This window comes from Stomoxys calcitrans, chromosome 1 (assembly GCF_963082655.1).
Source record: "Stomoxys calcitrans chromosome 1, idStoCalc2.1, whole genome shotgun sequence".
NCBI classification, from domain to species: domain Eukaryota; kingdom Metazoa; phylum Arthropoda; class Insecta; order Diptera; family Muscidae; genus Stomoxys; species Stomoxys calcitrans.
The window spans coordinates 141072402-141090689 of NC_081552.1; the positions used below are offsets into that span (position 1 = coordinate 141072402).

Consider the following 18288-nt stretch of genomic DNA (forward strand, 5'->3'; position numbering starts at 1 on the left):
GCCCTCTAGTGGCTCAAGAAGTCAAGATCCCGGATCGGTTTATATGGCAGCTATATCAAAACATGGACCGGTATAGCCCATTTACAATCCCAAGCGACCTTCACAAATAAGAAGTATTTGTGCAAAATTTCAAGCGGATAGCTTCACTCCTTCGAAAGTTAGCGTGCTTTCGACAGACAGACGGACTGACGGACATGGCTAGATCGACTTAAAATGTCATGACGATCAAGAATATATATACTTAGACGAATATTTCGAGGAGTTACAAGCAGAATGACGAAATTAGTATACCCCCATCCTATGGTGAAGGGTATAAAAACTCTTAAACTTTTGAGAATCAGTTTGTAACAATTGTGTATTATTATGAACACAATAAACTGAATTGAATTAATTGCATATAAAGAGTAATTTTTTAAGAGAGAGAGAGAGAGAGAGAGAGAGCTACAGGAAAGCTTTTCAAAAAACAACGCATAAAATTCAGAAAAATGAATGAAATCTTTATTTAAATCGATAATACGGTCCATATAATTTTATGTTTGAAGAATATTGCATGCAAGTGTTGGTCGTGACTGCGCCTCAATTGGTCCATCTGCTTAGATTCTGCAATTTTGGCATACTCTTTTCAACAATTCGGCCGGTATCTCACGAAAAAATACTTCATACTGTTGTCTTCTAATGCGTCAATTGAAACGGGCTTCTCTGCATATACATGCGTTTTAACGTAGCCCCACAAAAAATATTCCTAAAGCGTTCAATAAAATGTTCACCGAAATCGCCTCTCATGCAAGTCAAGCTCTCGCATTTTGGGCAAAAAAGTCGGATATCATCTCACGGTAGCACTCACCATTCACAATTACATAACGATTCGCATTATCTTTGAAGAAGTACGGTCCAATGATGCCACCAGCCCATAAACCACACCAAACTGGAACTTTTTCTGAATGCATTGGTAAAACGCAAATGCGAATGCACATTTGCCCATGAACATTCCATTGAAGAACAGGGGCAAACTTCACACATATCAATTAGTGCTGTCCGATTAAAGTTTAAGCTCAATGATAAGGGGCCTCCTTTCTACAGCCGAGTCCGAACGGCTTGCCGCAGTGCGACACATCATTGTGGAGCAGTTTTTACATGGTTGCCAATGGTACAATACCTTTCAAATGTTGCCAGTTTTAGAAGGGGATAACCACCGCTGAAATTGTCAAGATGTTCTCGCCAGGATTCGAGCCCACGCTTTCAGCGTCATAGGCGGACAAACTAACCTCTGCGCTACGGTGGCCTCCATTGGTAGCTCTTGCAATTTGATAATAAAATTCAATAATTTGCAAGCGTTGTTCGTTTGTAAGATGATGCATTTTTGAATTATAGACCAAACTGAAGATGTTCGATAGTGAAACAAAATACGAAACGTGCGTGAGCTGTTGAAACCAGTGTTGCCAAAGAGATAATTGCTAAAAAATCACCCTTTATGAAAGACATTCTAGTAAAAAGTAAAATATCCCTTCGGTACTTCCACAAGAACGGTTAAATGTGAAAAGAGTGCACCCCTGAATTAAACAAAAACACCGAATTTGATACATGATAAATGCATCCTTAACAACACGCACACCCACCCATGACAAGAAGTATTCTTTCGGGATAATTAATAAATAAAACATTTAAGGTTGATTGTGATGCTGCCGGTGGGCGGTTGTATAGGTTTTAGGTTGCAAGTTTTAATGGGCGGCGGATTGCAGTGAAAAGTGAGAAATGTGGGTTGTGGTGACACTTTATTGTACGCTAGCACCCAGTCACATTTCGATTCGCGGATTGCCTTTTCATTTGGTTCCGCCGTTTCTTTTTTTATGGTACATTGTGTTGCTTTGGAACAATGAAATCAATTGAAATGTTGGCAAACATGTCAACCGAAATTATAGGATGAAACCAGCAGCAACTTGCCACAATCGAAACGCTGTAGCTACAATGGCAACTATGTATGCCTATTTAGGTCCTATAATGTATGCACCGGTGAGCGACAGCATCGCCAGTCCTCTACTCGTCCATTGTTGACGTCGTCATGTTCAACCACGAAAACATTCAACATTAATTTGTAAGTGCGGCGGAGAATACTTTTTGCGCCATTGTGCGGTTACCGGTAACAGCTTTGCGGTCAGGTTTCAGCCAGTATGCATGTGCATCTGCAATCGAACTCTCTTTAAAGCATTTCACAATTCAATCGAAACCAGCACCACTTTTATAGTATTTTGGCGTTGAAAATTGATGATCTCAAATATTAAAAAACTGCTGACATACCTAATGCATACAAAAGGAGGCCATTGGCCAAGTGCGGGAAAAATGGGCAGTGTCCCATAATGGCCAGCCTATTCATAATTTAACCTTTCCGACTCTGTTTAATATTTACTAATTTTCCGAAATGCCGTTTAGCACGTTTTGCCGTAAAACACCAAATTATAATTATTTGGTTCTTTTTAATAAACACAGGCTTCACTTATTTGCGGAGTAAGGTATCTAAACAGATTGCACAATACTACCAAAACTATATATATTAGAGTGTCCCTCTATATATATTAGAGTGTTGTTGTTGTAGCAGGCTGCTTGATTCCGTTGAGTATCCAGATCCAGGAGTTGTGCGACTAAGATGGGGTGCGTCCACAGCGATCTGGGTCTGAGTCGAGTGGGTCTGGCTGTGCAGTTAAACAGGTGACGTGTGTCGCGTGGTCCCTGGTCACAATCGTGACATACAACTTGCACGTCTTGCACGAGTTGAGGCGGCTGCATCTGCCGGATCCTGAAATACTCTGGTTAGCCGGGGGAGATAAATTTTTTCAGGTGTAATGGGAGGCGGTCGTTATCCAAGGATTACATTCACCCGTTAGCTATTTACCGCATCTGCTACCGTGTCTGCATGAATGTTGTGTAGATCCGCTTGATCAAGAGGTTCTCTCTTGTAGCGCTGAACTTCACGCTCTAAATCATGTAGATGTACCTTAAGGCGGTGGATATCTATCCATTAGATAATGATTTGGATGGTCTTTGCGATAACAGCCCAAAAGGTATTGCTTACACAGCTTGTAGATATGCTGGGAGATATCACCCCGTCTTGAGGAACTTCCTGTTTCACTCTACGGTGCTTCGAAACAGGGAGGTGTCCAAGGCGGGGTGATATCTCCGGCAATGTTTAACCTCTACCTATCCTCTGACTACTCAGTTCTCATGTGGACCACCTCCATTAGGAGACAAAAATCCTACCCGTGCGAAGACATAACTACATGCTGTCTAAGCAATATCTTTTGGGCTGTTATCGCAGAGACCATCCAAATCATAATCTTATGGGAATGGAGATATCCACCGCCCAGAAGCAGAACACCGCATGCGAAATTTCAACCACATCGGACAAAAATTGAGGCTTTTAAGGACACGAGAAGCCAAATCGGGACATCGGTTTATATGGGAGCTATATCAGGTTACAGACTGATTTGAACCGTACTTAGCACAGCTGTTGCAAGTCGTAACAGAATACCGCATGCATGATTGCAGCCAAATATGACAAAATTTGCGACTTAAAAGGGCTGAAGAAATCAAATTGGGAGACCGGTTTATATGGGATCTATATCAGGTTATAAACCGATTTGAACCGTACTAAGCACAGTTGTTTGAAGTCTTAACAGAACACCATATACAAAATTTCAGCCAAATCGGAAAAAAATTGCGGCTTCCAGGGGCCCAAGAAGTCAAATCGGGATCGGTTTATATGAGAGCTATACCTAAATCTAAACCGATATGGCCCATATCGGAGATATCTCTTTGAAATTTGAAAGGGTTGGAGCTAAGGTGCTAACAAGATCAAGGCCCAAGGTTGTCGGGGCGCCTTTTGGCAGGCTTGTAAATTTAGTCACCTCGGTATTTCAAAAAATACCAAATCTCAAATTATGGTCCCTTCAAAAGATTTCACTTGAGGTCTAATTTTTTTGTGCATTTTTGACCGAGATCTGCTTCGTTTTTGCAATTTGCGTAGACACTTGTGGTTCGATTTTAATTTTTAAGCATGATTTGGATTCGTGACAACGACTTTGTTGCGACAAGTGCCCATATCTTTATTTTTATTCAGATAAATGTTATACAGTTTGGATGTCAAAAAATGTGAAAGAAGTTCATATTTTGCATTTTTTGGTCAAAAAGAGACTCACTTAGACGTTTTCGTCCATTGTGAACTATCCATCCATCCTTGAACCATCCAGATCGATTTAAAAAGCTCAACAATTTGTGAATGTTCACTTCCGCTAAATCAGACGGTTCTCAAAGATATGAGAGCCTAAAGTGGAACTCATTCTGACGTTTAGTGCAGAACACACATACAGAAGGTGTTCTATAGAGTCTTCTTCTTCGATGTCCTCACAGCTTTTGTAGAAGCCGTTGCTGGCAACCTATTTCTCGGATGTCCATACAGCTTCTGCAGAAGTCGTTGCTGGCAACCTAGTCTGTCAGCATGTTTTCCGATTAGAGAGTGGCATGACATGACGGACTGAGACGTCTGTTCTAGCCAGTGACAGCAAAGCGGTAGACCTCTTCGAGTCTAGATTAGGCCACATAGTTTGGGAATGCTCACAGCCTCTCTTTGTGACCATCTATCTTTCGTTGTCCTTCGGGTCTGGTCCTGAAACCTTAGCTTACATGTCGCTAGAGGCATACCCAAAGATTCCAGTTTCCCTGGAATGTGTAAGGTAGTTCCTATTCTCGCAAGCTCGTTCTCTTTACAATTCCCTGGGATATCTCTGTGGCCCGGCACCCAGAACAGGTGAATTTTGAACTGTTCAGCAATCTCTTTGAGAGATCTGCGACATTCGAGGGCGGTTTTGTGTTTAGAAATACATTCGCCAGGGATTTAATGACTGCCTGGCTGTCTGAGAAGATATTTATGCCAATCGTCGTAATGACATTATATCTTAGTCATTCCACCACTTCCTTAATTGCAAGGAGCTTAATACACACTGCAGTGGTCGGGTAACCTCTTCGATATTGCCAGTTTTAGATCTTTAGAGTACACCCCAAAGCCTACCTAGTCGTTTGGTTTGAAACCATCCGTATTGAAGTCTATGTAACTTCTGTTACCAGGGATATCGTATTTCAATCGGTTCTATCAGGAATAGTGGTGCAGTAATTTTTATCAAAAAGCGGCTCAGGTAGGGTGCAATCCACACTGCCTGGAACATCGGATATTGTATCAAGTATAACACAGTGTCCGTGTCCGCCACATGACCAATGAGAAAGCTCCCTTAACTTCATGGCAGTGGTCGCTGCAATTTGGGTAGCCATACTGTCCAGAAGCATAAGATGTAACATTAAATTCAGTGCATCAGTGTCGTCCTCAGTGCGGCTCAGTGTCGTCCTCAGTGCGGCTGTGATGCACAAACAAGCCATCCTTTGAATCCGGTAAAGTATTGAGCAGTAGGTGGATTTTTGAAGCGCCGTCCACCAGACCACAACACCATATAGCATAATAGGTCTGACAACTACAGTATATACCCAATGCATGGTACGCGGTCTATACACCCAACTTTTACCAATGGCTCTCTTGCAGGTGTATAGGACAATAGTTGCCTTTCTTAGCCTTTCCAAAATTTTGGATTTAAAACTAAATTTCCTGTCCACCAAAACAACCAGGTATTTTGCACTTTCTGCAAATGGAAATGTTCCCCCCTTCCAAGGAGACAGGTGCCATTGTAGACAACTTGTATCCCCTGCTGAAAAGAACTACTTCTGTCTTGCACGGATTTATGCCCAGACCGCTTTCGGTAGCCCGCTTTGTTGTTGCATGTAGAGCTTCCCGAAGTATATCTCTTAGAGTGCTGGGAAACTTTCCCCTAACCGCAATTGCAACGTCATCAGCATACGCGACCTGTTTTACGCCTTTTTCTTCCAGAGACAATAATATATTTTTAATGGCTATATTCCAAAGCGGAGGAGACAGTACACCTCCTTGAGGAGTTCCTCTGCAGACCCATCTTTTTAGATCAGATCCCACTCATCTTTTTAGATCCCAGATCCCAAGCCTGCCGTTATGCATCTCTTAGTATGTAAGTTATTAATAAACTTTCTTGCTGTAGAGTTGATGCCTAGAAACTCCAACTCTTCATGATGGACGTCGGTTTTATATTATTGAAAGAACCTTCAATGTCAAGAAATGCTTACACTGTATATTCCTTGACAGCGACAGAACCCTCTATGTAGGCGACTAGGTCATGAAGGGCTGTCTCAGTGCATTTGCCTCTACCATAAGCATGCTGTTGCCGCGACAGGTGATCTCCAGGGATCTTTGCCCTAAAATATGTTTCTATCAATCTCTCAAGAGTCAAGGATGACCGACTAATAGGACGAAAATCTTTCGCCTTCGTGTGATAGGGTTGGGAATGAAAATGAAACCCTATTTTCATTTCTGTTTCGGAATGAAAATGACCTTCGTGTCCCTTCATTCCACAGGTATGTACGACATTTTGATACAAGCAGAGTTTATCTCCCTAAGCCTGGGAAGCAGTCTATCAGACAAAGCTTGCAATGCAACCGGTGATACATAATCAGGGCCTGGCGACTTAAAGGAGACGAAACTTCTTATCGCCCAAAATATTTTCGGCTCAGATACAATTTTCTTAATAGCCTCCGACGAATGCATACCAGTGACAACCTTTTCTGGCGCCACGTTGTTTCGTTGGAGAATTTCCCGGGAAATTTGTGTCAACGAGTAGTTCCAGTGTTTCCTCACTAAATATTGTCCATACATTCTCTGACTTCTGAATATGCCCCACCTGGGTTGTCCATGGCTCCTGAATTAAGGTAATGTTTTGCTGTCTCGCTCCGGTGGAGGTTTATTTGTATGACTTCAATAATAGGTACTCCATTAAATGGGCTTTTTGGGAGTGGGTGATTGTCTCATCGTCCACTCCCTGTTCTTTAGGCTGTATTGACTTTCCTGTCACTGCACTGCCTGATGTTTCAGTGCAAGGTTCTTTGCTATCCTTGTCTTCCGGATCTTGATAATGTCGGTAATGGTTCCGTCGTCGGGTCTGTATTTGTCAGGCTGTGATGGGTCTCTCGCCCCTACACTGCCTGAGGTTTTAGTATTAGGATATTTGCTTATTCTAGTCTTCCCAATATTGAGAGAGAGTCGGTGATTGTCTCGTCGTCGGACCCCTGTCCGTGAGGCGGTATTAAGTGTCCCGCCCCTGCACCAAATAAGTAAACCAATTTAATTAAATTTTGATTAAAACAAGGAAAAGTTGAAAATTTTCATTAAGTTTTGCTCATCTGTAATTACTCACAAATAGTTCATTAACATGGTTTCGGGAAGTTATTTCAGTTAACCAAGTTTCTTCGCAATAGGTGGAATATTCCAATAGCAAACAACGTTTTTATTTACCCAATATAATCATATTGTTCTGTTGAGTATGCTTGCTACAAACCTATATTTTTCAAATTGAGTAAATATTCGTTCGGGGTAGCTTACGAGTTTCACAAATTTGAGTATAATTGAATAAATTCAATTGAAATACAAGTTCTAACTTAAAATTTTGTTAAAAATAATCTTAGGTTGACAGATTTTGTAACAGAGATGATTAAATCCATTAAATTCTTAATAATTCCAAACCTATCTTTAATAAAAGAGCTTTTTCAACACGTTGTCTGTCAGTCATGCAATCATCGATCGATTAAAAACGTAGAATATATACCAATTCTTCTTTAAAAAGGCAAGTCTGTTTTTACATATTCTCTGTTTATTTTTATCTGTGACCCTTTTTCGTTTGAAAAATGTGACCCTTTTATCCGTATAAAAACAAATATGCAAAAGTCATGCGCAATGTCATAAACCATTCAGAGCAATGCAGATGCATGTGCCGCCAGCAAAATGGCGTCAGCAAAACACTTAAACCATGGAAACCATTCCAGTATCGCCCAGTCTGATGAACGCATTTGTCAAGAAAAATCTTGCGCGGTAAGAAGGAAACAAAAATGAAAAAGTGCAAAATTATGAAATAAAAAAACCAAATTAAATTTGGTGAGATACGATGCCCATATCTTCTTTCTGTTCAAATAATGGTTTTCTTTCTCGTCTCAGAACACAATTACAGGAAGAAATTTAATATGCTGCAATATATAGTGGAAATTTGTTCTCATCACCACTGCTCAGAATAGCCCAAACATGCAGCGTGATATGGCCTGAAATTTTGATAAGCATTAGAAATTGAAAAAAATCAAGTAATAGCGCGTTAAGTTCGGCCGGGCCGAATCTTATATACCCTCCACCATGGATCGCATTTGTCGAGTTCTTTTCCCGGCATCTTTTTTAGGCAAAAACAGGATATAAGAAAAGATTTGCTCTGCTATTAGAGCGATATGAAGATATGGTCCGGTTTGGGTCACAATTAAATTATATGTTGGAGACCTGTGCAAAATGTCAGCCAATTTGAATAAGAATTTGGAGGCTCAAGAAGTAAAAAAGAGAGATCGATTAAATGGGAGCTGTATCGGGCTATAGACCGATTCAGATCATAATAAACAAGTATATTGAAGGTCATGAGAGGATCCGTCGTACAAAATTTCAGACAAATCGGATAATAATTGCGACTTCTAGAGGCTCAAGAAATCAAAATCCCAGATCGGTTTATATGGCAGCTATATCAGGTTATGAACCGATTTGAACCTTATTTGACACAGTTGTTGATAGTAAGAATAAAATGCGTCGTACAAAATTTCAGCCAAATCGGATAGGAATTGCGCCCTCTAGAAGCCCAAGAAGTCAAGTCTCCAGATCGGTTTATATGACAGTTATATCAGGTTATTGACCGATTTGAACCATACTTGGCGCAGTTGTTGGATATCATAACAAAATACTTCGTGCAAAATTTCATTCAAACCGGATAAGAATTGCGCCCTCTAGAGACTCAAGATGTCAAGACCCAAGATCGGTTTATATGGCAGCTATATCAAAACATGGACCGATATGGCCCATTCTATGGTGGAGGGTATAAAAACTAAAAATTATTCTGGTCTTTATTTAACTTTGTTCGCAGACTTATACTACTAACTACACACGAACGTACACCTTTCATGGTAAGTATTTGATTTAAAATAAATCTATGTATCTATGCTTTCATTACTTTTTCAACAGACTATAAAATATTGTGGATATGGCGTTACGGAATTTCTGGAAAAATATGGTGCTATGCGACGTATTTGCAGTTGCAAATTTTTCCACAGCCATTGAAAAATTAAAGTGTGATCATTTTTATTTTAATAGGAAGTATATACGGAGTACATATGCATTAGCAAAGTGTAAATTCGAGATTATTGATAAAATAAAATAAAGGATTAATAAAGGGTGATTTTTTTGAGGTTAGGATTTTCATGCATTAGTATTTGACAGATCACGTGGGATTTCAGACATGGTGTCAAAGAGAAAGATGCTCAGTATGCTTTGACATTTCATCATGAACAGACTTACTAACGAGCAACGCTTGCAAATCATTGAATTTTATTACCAAAATCAGTGTTCGGTTCGAAATGTGTTCAAATTTTGACAAATTTTGTTCAGCGATGAGGCTCATTTCTGGTTGAATGGCTACGTAAATAAGCAAAATTGCCGCATTTGGAGTGAAGAGCAACCAGAAGCCGTTCAAGAACTGCCCATGCATCCCGAAAAATGCACTGTTTGGTGTGGTTTGTACGCTGGTGGAATCATTGGACCGTATTTTTTCAAAGATGCTGTTGGACGCAACGTTACGGTGAATGAACACATTTCGAACCGAACACTGATTTTGGTAATAAAATTCAATGATTTGCAAGCGTTGCTCGTTAGTAAGTCTATTCATGATGAAATGTCAAAGCATACTGAGCATCTTTCTCTTTGACACCATGTCTGAAATCCCACGTGATCTGTCAAATACTAATGCATGAAAATCCTAACCTCAAAAAAATCACCCTTTATGAGAATAATAGTACATCAACAATTAAAAGATATATTTCATGCGTAATAGTTTAAACTGAACGAAATAGAAGCAGAGATTTTGAAAAAAGTACAGATGTATTAACATAAAGTGAAAATTTCGAACATTTAAATCTTCTCATTGTATTGAGAACAGATCAAATTATCTTTCACTTTTATGCATCACATGCCCTGAATAAAGAATAATTTAGTTCCATTTGTTTAACTTTGAGCCATAACGAAGTTCATTATATGTAATTATATTTTAGAAATGCATTAACTAAAAACGTATAAAATTTACTTTAGCGCTATATGAAGTTCAACTTTATTCGAAAGTAGTTTATTTTAACTCAAACCTTGGGTCACATTTTTAGTGAGGGTAGTACCTATTCCGAGATGCGGACATTTTTCTTTAAAGAGCGAAATGAAAACACGTCCGCTCCACTCAACGACTACTTATTAATCGTCGGCAGCCTTTTAGTGTCTAGCAATTAAAATGGCTACATATCAACCATTTATATATAAATGTTTAAGTTTTTTGGCACTAAACTTCATTGAAATATGTATCATCACATATTTCACCAGTTCCACGACGTTAATTTCATGAGAAGGTACAAATGTACCGTAAAACCTTTCATTAAGAAGCACATAATAATTTTTTGCAAACTGAAAAGGTTTTACATGACTTTTATTTTTGGTGGGTACTCTTTAAGATGCGGCAATTCACTCTTTAAAACCGAACTTGGGTTTCGATTTCCCCCATATATGATCACTCTTCTCATAAAGTAGGTTTTAGACCTTCTTCCGATGGAATTTTGTATTCTTGGTTGCTTTTTTCGAGATATTCACCGATTTTGTGTATTGCGGATTTCATTTTAGCACGTTTCATCCTATATCTTAGCGCGGTCGACGTAGGATATGGTCAAACCAAGTCCATATTCTCTTCCAGATTTCCAAATCGACATGGGTAGTATTTGTTCTTTGCAATTCTTCATTATACCCTACACCACCACTGTGGTACAGGGTATTATAGATTTGTGCATTTATTTGTTTGCTGTCTGTCCATGTTATTTGTCTGTCTGTCCATGTATTCTTGTAATCAATGTACAGGTCGTATTTGTTGTCCGATTTTCACAAAATCTTGCATAAGTCTCTTTTTTGACCCAAGGACGAACGCTATCGATTTTGATTTAAATATAGCTTCCATGTATATCTCTAATCCGATGTGCCCTATTAAAGCTGTAGAAGCCACAATTTTAGTCCGATCGTTACAAAATTTGGCACAAAGTGGTTTTTTTGACGTCCCAATATGTGTTCATCGGAATCGAATCAGATTTATATATAGCTCCCATATATATCATTCATCCGATATTGTCTTTTAAGGCTGTAGAAGGCACAATTTTGGCTCCGCCCGACTTTTGCCTTTCCTTATTGGTTTTAAATACGGCTTGGCCTGTAAATTCGACGAATTTTGTTTAGGAAGCGATTTATAACAAAATGGATTTTGCTGGAAGTCGTTAGTGTTAAGCTCCAAGTTTTACAGAAATAAGGAAAGGCAGAAGTCGGGCGATGCCGACTGTATAATACCCTATACCAACCCTTCAAGTGCAAAGATGGCTTATTAAACAATCCGTTTCAAATTTCGACCAAATATGTTCAATTTGTAGTAACAACGGTTGACAAATGTCAACATTATTGTAAATTACCCAAAATCTGACGAACATATATATCTTATATCCAAATCTAAAATGATTTTGACCAAACTTCTTGAATATTGTGGTAGTCGTCAAGGAAAGTGTTGTGCAATATGTTGGCGGGATTGGTCAATAAATGCGCTTGCAGTGGCTCTTGAAGTTAAAATCGGCGATACACATATATGGTAACTATATATGTATACACCGTCGACCAAAATGAAGTGCGGTTTTAAATATTTATATACCCTCCAGGATGGGGGTATACTAATTACGTCATTCTGTTTGTAACACCTCCAAATATGCGTCTTAGACCCCATAAAGTATATATATTCTAGATCGTCAAGTCGATCTAGCCATGTCCGTCCGTCTGTCTGTCGAAAGCACGCTTACTTTCGAAGGAGTAAAGCTAGCTGCTTGAAATTTTCCACAAATACTTCTTCTTAGTGTAGGTCGATTGGGATTGTAAGTGGGCCAAATCGGTTCATGTTTTGAAATAGCTGCCATATAAACCGGTCTTGACTGAAATTTTGCACGGGGTATTTTGGTATCACTTCCAACAATTGCGCTAAGTATGGTTCAAATCGGTCCATAACCTGATATAGCTGCCATATAAACCGATCTTGGGTCTTGACTTCTTGAGCCGCTGGAGGACGCAATTTTCATCTGATTTGGCTAAAATTTTACATGAGGTGTTTTTTATGACTTTCAATAACTGTGCTAAGTATGACACAAATCGGTACATAAGCTAATTTAGCTGCCATATAAACCGATCTAGGATCTTGACTTCCTGAGCCCCTAGAGGGCGTAATTCTCATCAGATTTGGCTGAAAATTTGTACAACGGCTTCTCTCATGACTTTCAACATACGTGTCCAATATGGTCTGAATCGATCAATAGCTTGATACAGCTCCCATATAAACCGATCTCCCGATTTTGCTTCTTGAGCCCCTACAAAGCGCAATTCTTATCCGAACGAAATGAAATATTACACCACGACTTCTACAATGCTCAGCATTCAATTATGGTCCGAATCGGACTATAACTTGATATAGCTCCAATAGCATAACAGTTCTTATTCAATATTTTTGTTTGTCTAAAAAGAGATACAGCGCATAGAACTCGACCAATGCGATCCACGGTGGAGGGTATATAAGATTCGGCCCGGCCGAACTTAGGACGCTCTTACTTGTTAATTTTTTGATTGAAACATATATTTGTTGTTTTCAAATGTTTATAAATTATAGTTTTATTATACCCACCACCAAGGGATGGGGGTATATTAATTTTGTCATTCCGTTTGCAACACATCGAAATATCCATTTCCGACCCTATAAAGTATATATATTCTTTATCTGCGTAAAAATATAAGAAGACTAGACATGTCCGTCCGTATGTTTGTTGAAATCACGCTACAGTCTTTAAAAATAGAGATGTTGAGCTGAAACTTTGCACGGATTCTTGTTTTGTCCATCAGCAAGTTAAGTTCGAAGATGGGCTATATCGGACTATATGTTGATATAGCCGCCATATAGATCGATCGGTCGCTTTAAGGTCTTAGGCCCATAAAAGCCACATTTATTTATATTTACACATCTATCCGATTTTGCTGAAATTTGGGACAGTGAGTTGTGATAAGCTCTTTGACGCTCTTCTTCAATTTGGCCCAAATCGGTCCAGATTTGGATGCAGCTGCCACGATTTGAAGTCTTGGCCCCATAAAAGTCGCATTTATAATCCGATTTCACTGAAATTTGACACAGTGACTTATGTTAGGGTTTTTGAAATCCGTGTCGCCTTTTTACTTGTTTTTAATTCGGTTAATATTTTATCTAATAATGAACTTAACATTGAATTCTTACTTTATATTTTCTATTTAAAATCTTATATATAACAAGTAAAAGCGTGCTAAGTTCGGCCGGGCCGAATCTTATATACCCTCCACCATGGCTCGCAATTGTCGAGTTCTTTTCCCGGCATCTCTTCTTAGGCAAAATAAAAGATATAGGAAAAGATTTGCTCTGCTATTAGAGCAATATCAGGATATGGTCCGGTTTGAACCACAATTAAATTATATGTTGGAGACCTGTGTAAACTGTCAGCCAATTCGAATAAGAATTGCGCCCTTTGGGGGCTCAAGAACTAAAATAGAGAGATCGATTTATATGGGAGCTGTATCGGGCTATAGACCGATTCAGACCATAATAAACATGTATGTTGATGGTCATGAGAGGATCCGTCGTACATAACTTCAGGCAAATCGAATAATAATTGCGACCTCTAAAGGCTTAAGAAGTCAAGATCCCAGATCGGTTTATATGGCAGCTATATCAGGTTATGAACCGATTTCAAAATTTGAGCCAAATCGGATAGGAATTGCGCACTCTAGAAGCTCAAGAAGTCAAGTCCCCAGATCTGTTTATATGACAGCTATATCAGGTTATGAACCGATTTAAACCATACTTGGCACAATTGTTGGATATCATAACAAAATACTTCGTGCAAAAATTCATCCAAATCGGATAAGAATTGTGCCCTTTAGAAGCTCAAGAAGTTAAGACCCAAGACCGGTTTATATGACAGCTATATCAGGTTATGGAACGATTTCAACCATACTTGGCACAGTTGTTGGATATCATAACAAAACACGTCGTGCAAAATTTCATTCCAATCAGATTAGAATTGCACACTATAGAGGCTCAAGAAGTCAAGACCCAAGATCGGCTTATATGGCAGCTATATCAAAACATGGACCGATATGGCCCATTTACAATACCAACCGACCTACACTAATAAAAAGTATTTGTGCAAAATTTCAAGCGGCTAGCTTTACTCCTTCGGAAGTTAGCGAGCCTTCAACAGACAGACGGACGGACATGGCTAAATCGACTTAAAATGACGTGACGATCAAGAATATATATACTTTATGGGGTCTCAGACGAATATTTCGAGTAGTTACAAACAGAATGACGAAATAAATATACACCCCATCCTATGGTGAAGGGTATAAAAATCAATTTGTGTTTGTTTGTATGTTTGTGTGTTCCTTATAGACTCAGAAACGGTTGGACCGATTTTCGTGAAATTTTCACAGATGGTGCATAATGACCCCGTGGTGAAAAAAGGGTACTAAATTTTTTGATGTCTGAAGGGGGGGAGGCGGACCCTCCCCCTTACCCTAGTTTTCAGAATCAGCAGATCTCGGAGATTGGCGGTGCGATTTATGCGAAATTTTGTGTGCTCTCATATAGTACCATAAAAATAAAAATTTGGTATCCAAATTTATGATGGGGTACCTAGGGGTCTGTCCTACCCTAAAACCTACCAAACATATATTTACACCAATCACGACAATATGGGACTCAAATGAAAGGTATTTGAGAAAAGAAAAGGTATCTGATATCCAGTTGTCGGACCAAGTGCTAGGGAGACCAACTCAAGCCTCAGAACACCCCTAAATCGGACATATATACCGACCATGGCAATACGGGACTAAAATGAAAGGTATTTGCGAGTAGAATACGAATCTGATATCTAAATGTGGGACCACGTTTCTGGGGGTCCACCCCTTCCCCACACACCCCCAAAACTGGACTTATTTACTGACCATGGGAATATAGGGATTAAATAAAAGGTATTTGAATGTAGAATACGAATCTGATACCCAAATATGGGTCCTATTGTTTGGGGGGCCACCTCTCACCAGAAACATCCCCCAAAGGAGACAAATTTACGACCATAGCTATATGGGGCTCAGATGAAAGGTCTTTGGGAGTAAAGCACGAATTTGATATCAATATTCGGGAAAAGTGTCTTACCCAAATAGTAAGTATTTTCTGACTATAGCAATATGAGGCTCAAATAAGAGGGTTTTTAGAGTAGAACACGAATCCTATATATATTTTCAAGGCCAACTCACTGAGTGGCCGCCCATTCCACAAAACAGCCCCCAAGCCGGTCAAGTTTGCCGACTATGGAAATATGGGGCTCAAATTAAAGGTATGTGGGAGTAGACCACGTATCTGATATCAACATTACCGACCAACTACCTAGCGGACGTCCCACCACCATAACAACCCCCAAATAGGACGTATTTTGTAACCTCTTTTATTTACAGTTCCTAGTATTTTACACACTTGTTGGGAAATAATAAAAATTTTATTAAATTTTTGTTTCATTTCTTAAAACATAATGTGCTTTGAAATTAAAAGCTGTCTATATGTCTATACAGAAATTTTTCATTTTTATTTCAATTTGAAAGACGATTGGTGTTAGACGTGTCAAAAAAATATTTTATACGAAGAGAAAAAAAAAAAAAATTCGAAGATTTAATTGAATAATTTTTAAGGAGATAAAAGGATTACGAGCATACCACATCAACTTATTTTTAAATTTCGGACGACGAAATTAATTTTTCAACTAATTTTTATTTTGCTGTTGTTTGGGTAAGCATTTAATCTTTAAATAATGAAGTCCTTTCCTATAAATTGCATCCCCGTTATTTTATCGCAGATCGCCGATTCTTCTGTGAATCGGCGCTGTCCACGAACAAAAGAAGAGGAAAACTCCAATCTCAAATTATCTGTATTGGTCCCAAATTTCCTTAGACATCAATCCCCTAATTATTATATAATCGGTCCCAAAGACCAATTGATGCCTTTTAAAGGCGGATATTGAGATTTTTGATTCTACTGATATCAAGACCGGAGTCTTCTAATCGATGGTTTGAATAGAGCTCCAAGAACCCAAAATTGGCCTAATACCCTGACTCGTCAAATCAATACATCAAATGCTAGAGTCTTCCCGTCCATAGTTTTATTGGAGCCCAATGGACACAGCATTTCCCAATTACCGAATTGTGTCAATTAAAGAATCCTGGGGATTCTCATTCTTTTTCAATTGGAGATAAAACAAGAATAATGTATAGTAGGGATTCTCATTCTTTTTCAATTGGAGATAAAACAAGAATAATGTATAGTATATACATTTATTTTATTTTCCCCATTATTACATACAAGACAATTATTAAATTTATATGTTACTTTGGCGCACGAGCAAAGCAAATTTGAAGCCTTAACTTTTATAACCACCCAGAACTATAGCAATTTCAAATCCCACGTCTGAAGGCCTAAGGACATCATGGATATTAGCTGGTGAGTTTTCATAATATTATTTAATTTGTTATGCTGTTATGCCACATTTTTATAATAACACAAATTCACGACACTTATCTTTGCTAAATGCTAGGTTTAGTTTTTATTTTTACGTAAACTATAGTTCTTTCTTTCAATATCATTCACTTTTCACTTATTTATAAACTTAGATTACCTTTAATATAATCACTTTTTATTGGTCTAAGTTTTATACCTTTAATTGCCACAAATCGATTACTATTAATTTTTGAATATATTATAACGATGTTTTAAACATTTTTTTTATAACTCACGAAAGGTGAAGGACATACAGTAGTGGGAGATAAAATGGGCTGAAGAATTCGTCAGCATGGTTGGGTGGGTAGAGAATGGCAGTCAAATTACCTCTTAGACTGCTCCTGAGATTAGCTTCACTCTAATTTCTTCTGTCCTTAATTTTTCTTTTATTTAATACCTTTGCTATTCTTCTTTTCACTTACTTTTCTTTTAAGGTACCTTATTTTTACTTTTATGGCAGCAAAACCAAGCCTAGTTCCAACGGGAAAGAACCGCCCCAGGACTGAGCACGGCCGGCGGCGAGGAGGTAGCGACTCCAAGAGGAATAAGGGCCCAAGGTGGTGGTTCGTTACATAAATTAAATGGCGCCCAGCGTGGGGCCTGCAACTGGTCGTTTTCAGACTTTCACAGAATCCGATAAACCAGTAATGTGTCACCTAAATGATGATGATACCAGATTTATTTAGAAGGATATCTTTGAAAACTTTTTCGGTGACTTTTGGTTTGTGGAAATGTTGCTGCGAAATCATACACCGGAACGGAATAAATGATAACTTTTATTTATTTCCTTATCTTCTCTTATCCTTTTCTTTTTCTTTCATTTCCTTGGGATTTTAAATACGGATTGAATTAGCTGATTTTTATTGGTTTCTTACCTAGGCGAAAACTCGAGGAACTTTGTTGTTGAACATGGTGTTTCATTAAGGATTTGTGTTTTTTTTAACTATTTTGCTAAAAAAACATATCTTGGTAATCCAGGTTTAACGGCATTTTTAATGTTTGCTTTTGTTACTGTTCGTTTTATTTTATAGTGAAGATGATCTCAGATTTACCCCTACTGCTTTGTTCCTATGCTGAGTAGTGAGCAGTTAGCATCTCATATCGTATTTTATTTATTTAAAACAAAATTTAATTAGTATATTTTATATATTATAGTTGACTTCATTTTTTATTTAACGTTTTGGAAAGATGCCATTGGCACACAGCAGGGACAGGAATAATGACAGGGAAGAAAGGCCACCTGAGAATGGCTATTGGATAAGATCCAGGGACAGAGCACCTGGTTCCAATCGGAACAGGATACATTCCGCTGAAAGTGGATTGGTAGATAGGACGGAAGAGATGTCTTCGGTAATAAACGAAGACCGAGTCCAGCAGATGATTAGTGTCTCTATGTCAGAAATGCGTAGGG

The 18288-nt window shown here is 38.6% G+C and overlaps 1 long non-coding RNA gene across 1 annotated transcript; it reads left to right on the plus strand.

The window, feature by feature from the left end:
* The first annotated feature begins 15915 nt into the window (after nt 1-15915).
* On the plus strand, nt 15916-17923 carry LOC106092028 (uncharacterized). The gene is made up of 4 exons (XR_001222084.2): nt 15916-16112; nt 16180-16820; nt 17312-17846; nt 17909-17923. It is a non-coding gene; the product is annotated as an uncharacterized LOC106092028 (long non-coding RNA).
* Nucleotides 17924-18288: the final 365 nt, after the last annotated feature.